The following is a 7,116-nucleotide window of genomic DNA, read 5'->3' on the forward strand; positions in this document are numbered from 1 at the left end:
TCATCAAAAAACCTGAAAACCTGAAAACCTGAAAACTTGGAAACCTTGGAAACATGAAGCCCCATCTCAACCTAAACTGTCCATCCCTTTAACATATTATAAAACAGGAGTATAGCAGGCAGTATATAGTAACAGCTGATCGATCGCCGAATCAGATCCCCCACGGATTTCGGGGTTAGTCGGGTCGTTTGTCAGTGCACGCTTCCACTATAAAGGAATATGGGACTGCATGTATATATAGATTGAATAAAAGGGAGGAAACTGCATGCGGAAAAGTCTTTTTGGGGTACGGTTAGTCCTGAACTGAGGATTGAACGAAAATGATTTTGATTATCGACTATCATAATGATTCCATGAATCGTGGTTGATGATGGATGAATGAGGCTTAACACGAGCCAAACACGTCTCACGTCACCGACATCTTACGCGTTACTATTCACTGTTAGTGGCCTGAAATATATAAACATATATAGTCGCAAGGTGGAAAACTGTAGTACTAAAGGCTACCTCAAAGTAAAAAAATGTGTGAATTACTTAGATGAAAATTTCCCTCTTTTTTATTTATGTTAGATCTATGCTAGTATGATATGTCACTATGAATGTCAATACCGAATCTCTATTGAGAGACATTGTGATAGATCTTGCGTTTTTGCCAGATTCTTGGAGATTTTTGTCATGGATGCTGAATTTGGCGAGGTCCAGTATAGAATTACGGATCTGCCAGCTCCAGTTAAAAGCTCTATAGTATTGGACTGAGACTGTCACAAAACTTTATAGCGTTATATAAAGTATAAAAATACGCAGTGACTTGGAACTTTTTTTGTTATGGAGTGTAAATGACACAGTGATAGAGCCGATATGTTATAATGCTGATGGTGTTACAAAGTTAAAAGGGATAGTTTAGTATTAGTGGAGACGAAAATTTGGCTTTTAACTTGCATTTTTCGAGATACCAGGAAACCACCTATGAAAGAGTACAGAGGATATACCATTCTAGGAGAAATTCAAAGTTTATTTGATGGGAATCGGTTTTGGTATGGCTGAGGCACCCAAAAACAAAGTAAAACAAAGCGATCGTAATAAAAGCTGGGTCCCAACTTTTATTAGGATCGCTCTTTTTTTGGATATCTCAGTAATTTCAAAACCAATTTTTATCAACTATAAACGCTGAATTCCTCGTAAAATTACATGCTCTTTCATATTTCATAAAAAAGTTTCTCATCATCTAACCAAAAAACTTAAGAAATCTGAAGATAGGTCTCAACCGAAACTGTACAATCCCTTTAACAGTGTATATGGAGCTAACATATAAGTTATAGAGCTTATCATGAAATATACAGTGTTGTGAAACTCTCATGCAGTCTTACGACAGTGGAGCTGATAGTGTCATCGTGCTTACCGCCTTAACGAAACTTTGTTCCAAGGACTTGTATGACGCGGACGTCGGATTACTCAGCTCTGCGGTGAAATTCTTCGTTGTCAGGAAATCTCCAAACAAGATTACTCCAGGATATGGGGTTGTTGCTATTTTCAAATAAACAAATATACCATCGCAATGAGAGCAAACTGTCAGTTTAAAATATGTATTATCTGTATAGAGGAAGATAGAAAGAAATCCGACGCACCAACAAATACTCACACATCCATATACATAAAACCCTCCTAAACATGATTATCAGACGGGGATTCCGAACTAGCTTAGAGTTATTCTGACAGGAAAGAGTAAAAATCTTACAAGCACAGGATTGAAAATTTGCTCAAAATGGAAAAAAAATAGAGAAGTTATAATCAGTGAATTAAATAGCTACGACGATTTTCACGAAACAATCAGTCAATACAAAATGATATGCCAATAGTGAGTTGGTTATATCATCACCTAAAACTTGTAATTATAGTTCGTACATATTTTTTTAAATTAATTATGCCATATTCTTAAATCCTAATCTTATTTGACTTATTTATTTATTTATCTATTATTATTATTTTTTCAAAGTTATGTAGCCATTGCAGGAATAACATGTTTTACACTTTGGAATAGCAGAAGAATTCAATTTTCGTCGCTTTTTCTAACCTTATTTCGTTTTCAGATTAACCATGCAACTTTCGGAATAAAAATGTAACCATGTGGTCGGAGAAAAACGATAACTTTCATGACTTTCTTACATGGTGTACGTTTCTCGGCGGAATAGATAGAATAAATCAAGGAATTGATTAGTGATATAATTTTCATGATAACGGCACAGTATATTATGGTACATTGTCATGATTTATACTTGAAATATTCTTCTTCTTTTTTTCATTCGTACGCGGACCATTTTCATCAATCTCGTTGAACCGAAAGAATACTGCATAACCGAGTATTTACTTTGCAATACTGTAGGCCCGGCAGTGGGCGATGAGTTTTCCCCGCTTGAGGTAAACCACGTCTTGAGAGAGTTAAACTTCTCTTGAACGAAAGAAGTGAAGTGATCCCACGACCAGTGCGCCTGGGCGTCTTTCGTCATGGCGGAGAGAAGCAGGACGACAAGGAGACCTTTGAGAGCAGACGACATGATGGGATGCTGTAGTATATCTGGGACAAATCATACCGGTATATCATGTACACCTGTCAATAAAATGAATCTGGCCGAACCCCCTTTCACTTTGCCCTATTAGAGACACTTCAATGTCATATCGGGGAACTTATTTAGCAGTATCTACTTTATCTGAGGCTACACTTCAATGACAAGTTCAGTTTCGATTCAGATACATAATTTAGTTATACCATCAGATTAATCACAAAATCATCAAGTACAGTATACCTTGTCATACTGGACAAATTTAATGTATTTTCAGAAATGAAATAAAAATCTATGTCATTGACTGACTCTTGGATTTAATCTATGAGATCATAAGGTCACGGGGAGTGAGTAGGTCTACCTTTGCCCACACATTGAAATGGAACTTTTCAAGAAAAACAAGGGGGGGGGGGGGTGGCTGATCTTATTTTCATGTGTGGTGTGACAATATCACCAAGGCACTTCCGTGCATTGTCTATGTACCAGCACAATGTGCCAAGTCTTCCAGCGCTGTATTTAGGCGATACCCTTGTATTGGATTTCATGATAACATGTCACATCCTATCTAAAAGGGCGAGTTCTACAGATTGATATCTTGCAATAAAAAACTTGATACTAGATGAAAATGTTGTGGTAAGACAAATGTCACGTTCATCATATAGACAATGTTGTGACTTGGCACAATTGTATACAGTGAAGAAGTTGGTGAACCCTCTCTGTACCAATGATAGGATTAAGAACAATCTCTCTGTACTAACCTATAGAGGGTTAAGAAGCATCGTCGGTGTCCTAATTTTGGTGACTTTTTTATTCCAGATATACCTACCCTCAAACTATATTTTGACCACACATATTAATAATAATGATGATGATGATAATAATAATAATCATCATCATCATCATGATATTATACATATATATATATATATATATATATATAATATAGATATACATAATATAGATATTTGATATAAATAATTAAGATTATTTTCAGTACGAAAGAAGGAAAATGCCCAGGTTGTGAAGGAATAGGTAATTATCTACTAAAAAAACGGAATTTCACCAAAATAGATCCCTTCGTACAAAGTAGAAATTTATCACTCACAACTGGACATGTTTCAAATAATATGAAGATTGCAAAAGTTATTCCTCTCCACAAGAAAGGGGAGAAAAATAGCAACAATCACCAGTTACAATTTGTTATTCCGAAGGTTCGTTATTCCGAAGCTTCGTAATTCCGAAGATTCGTTATTCCGAAGGTTCGTTAATCCGAAAATGTGATAAGGTTTATTGTTCCGAAGGCTCATTAATCCGAAAATGGAATTAGATTCGTTATTCCGAAGATTAGTTATCCGAAAATGAAACAAAGCTCGTTGATTCCGAAGGTCCGTTACGGACCCTATTTCATTTCGGATCAACGAACCTTCGGAATAGCGAACCCTATTTCATTTTCGGGTTAATGAACCTTAGGAATAACGAACCCGATTTCATTTTCGGATAAACGAGCCTCCGGAATATTGAACCCTGTTTCATTTTCGAATGAACGAACCTTCGGAATAACGAACCTTAGGAATAACGCCACAAATGTTCGGATTAACGAACCTTCAGAATAACGAACCTTCGGAATAACGAACAGCACCTTAATCACAGACCCATATCTTTATCAACTTCAATTTTTCGAATGTTAACAGAATAATGTATATCCGAACTGTAAAATAAGCGTAACTGTAAGATTAGTGCTATATTTTCAAATTTCCAGACTGGATGTAGAGAAAATTCACAACACTATGCACACGTTACTTTTCTTTGTTGAGAAGGTTACCCAATCTGTCATGCATTCGAAACATTTTCACATAATACAACATGCGTTTTCCTGAACACGATTTAAAAGAAATGAAAAGAAAAATTGAATTGAATTGACTTCCTTTCAGGATGATTTTGATTCATAAAATATACAGACACTACAGTAGAAGGAGAAGAAGTATGGGACATGAGATCAGAAGATACACTAGTTGTGAAGTTCATGAAACGTTCACTTGTTTTTTCACAGAACAGTGATTTAAAACAATTTATTTTCAAGTGAAGATTTGAATTTAGCCTAACTAATTGATTGCATTTTAAAATATGAGTTTAACAATGATTTGGGAGTGCATAATTGATGGGAAACTGGCAAGGTGATGACAACATTATGTAATTTGCATACTGGGAATTTGGAATGATTTATAACGCATTAAAAAAAATCCTTGTGATATATGTTATCATGTGTATTTAGGCAAAGTAGTACCCAAGCAACACCGATAAAACTACGCATAATCATTATTATAAGGACAATAGAACAGGATCTCGGGGCGGATTTTATGACCGGAATGGTCCGTTTTCTCCAATGAAACGTGTTGTACCTGTATGATTTAGAACGTGATCATAGATGTATGTCTGGAAAAAGGATTACTGTATAGCATAAGCCAAACCGGAAGTCGGAGAAGAAGTCAAGTTTTAGTGGAGAACTTTCCCTGTTAATTCCCACTTCGCGTGGCCGACAAACACTTAGGGTCCACAAAAGCAGGGTGAATGACTCGTATAGAATTGGTGTAGTCCGGTGTGTATCATTTGTACATGTCATATGCGGTACACAGCAGATATACGAACAAGATATATTTCACCCTCAGGGTTGATCCTTCATTGGTCACGTGAGATGTAGTGATGACGTAATGGTTTCATGACTCTCCCACTGCATCGTATCAGAATTTACTTTAAAAAAAAAACGAACATGATTTGATCTATAAATTAGCCACAACTTCCTTTTTTCGTTAAGTCAGGGTTTTTTTTTTTTTTTGGTTTCTTTTTTTCAATTCTTCAGTAATTCGATGGGGAATATGCAATTGAGTTTTACACCTGTCATTGTATACTCAGTTTGCTGTTGAAGAATTAACTTGGCATGTGAAAAGACAACGAGTGTAAAGATTAGATTGGTAATATACAGTTAGACATTTAAGTAAGCTATAAGAATCCACATGTTACCAATGAAGTTCTTTTCACGCATAAACATGCCTTGGGACAGGCTAGACCAGTACCCATACATTCCAACTGAACAATATCTTTGATCGTTACATAATTCAGTTTTTACCTAGCTGTTCATCTATCAGTTCTCGAGATAATTTGTTAACGTATCAGAACTGGTTAATACATCCTTAAAAATCTGGTTCTGTCCACTATACCGTACACTGATTCGGCGGCCACTACGTTTCAGTGCTAGTTGATCAATCACGGTCCCATACCAGTTAATTACACTGACAATAAATAGAAGTTGCTTTCCGTGACTTAACGAAAACTTTCGAAGCGATAGACAATGAATAAATAGATGAAAATTATCACACATACTATCATTGAATACTCTCGCCATTCTCTAACTCTCATTTAACAACTCGTGCACAACTCGAACGTTTGGAAGGCGCAAAATCAAACTCACTATTTCTTGAATTGAAGTGCAATTTAGTACCTCAAGAATCAGCTCTTGGCGCACCTCTCTTTCCTATCTTTCCTAAATATTAAGTGCACTTACCTTTACTTATCGAAGCTATATTCAGCTCGCAATCATCAAAAGGCTAATTTGCGTCTCGGTACAACGAAGACTCTTTATCACAGTCTCATCAGCATCGGTTGCGATACAAATGATGTCTTCTCATGGTGAACATGTTGCGTTATTTTCTACCAGCGGTGGAAGTGGGATGGTCCTATAGTGAACTGCACGGTGCATTCTGGGTGGGCCAGGAGAGAGAGAGAGAGAGAGAGAGCTGCAAATGGAATTTGTGTGGGTGGGACCAAAGAGGTTATAACATGTAAATGTACACAATCCTTTGGTGTGAGAGGGTCCGTGTGCGGATACATATTTGGGGACCCTCTCAACATAAAATAGTGAAATTGCATTTATATATGCATTATTTTAATTAATATTTTTGCATATGAGGGATATATAAAATAGACGCTCTCGTCATAAATACGATTCAGATTATACCAGGGCTGTCCACATTTCCAAGTAGGCCTATAATCCTTAAATTTCAGGAGTTGTAAACATTAAAAGCTTCACATCAGATCAGGTGTAAAAATATCTCTAGCATTTTTCTTCTCGCAAGCCTGAGATCTATGAAGAGCAGCTTAGGAACATAAAAGAATGAGAGTCAAACATTTTATGCTATCTTTACTTTAAAGGCATAATTCACAATTTGCAGATGAAACAAAAACACTGCATTAGTGCTATAAAATAGTTCTAAAATGTGAGTTAGAGATAGAAACAGTCACAGTAAAAAATTGAATCCGTACACAATCGATGTTAAGTATTGTTAAAAACACAAAATGCGAACAAAAGTTATAAAAAAATGTTTCAAGACTAAACCGTCTATAGTTATGGTTTATTGAGAAAAATATTGATATCTCCTTATATTTCAGGCTTTATATAATTGCGAAAATTCTATATATGGTAAAATGTTTTATGATACAACAGACCAACACATATGCATCAAATGTGATATCTTGAAAAAAAAAAATCACTGCTTCCAAAGAT

At 35.8% G+C, this 7,116-nt stretch overlaps 1 long non-coding RNA gene across 1 annotated transcript; it reads right to left on the reverse strand.

The window, feature by feature from the left end:
* Nucleotides 1–1,426: 1,426 nt before the first annotated feature.
* LOC139737677 (uncharacterized) lies at nucleotides 1,427–6,242 on the reverse strand. Its single transcript, XR_011711395.1, has 3 exons — nucleotides 6,118–6,242; nucleotides 2,366–2,572; nucleotides 1,427–1,524 (listed from the first exon to the last, which is right to left on the reverse strand). It is a non-coding gene; the product is annotated as an uncharacterized lncRNA (long non-coding RNA).
* Between the last annotated feature and the right edge of the window lie 874 nt (nucleotides 6,243–7,116).

The sequence above is a fragment of the Diadema antillarum genome, unplaced genomic scaffold (genome assembly GCF_040938485.1).
Source record: "Diadema antillarum isolate AM-2024a unplaced genomic scaffold, OU_Dant_1.0 seq00000698_RagTag, whole genome shotgun sequence".
In the NCBI taxonomy this organism is placed as follows: Eukaryota; Metazoa; Echinodermata; class Echinoidea; order Diadematoida; family Diadematidae; genus Diadema; species Diadema antillarum.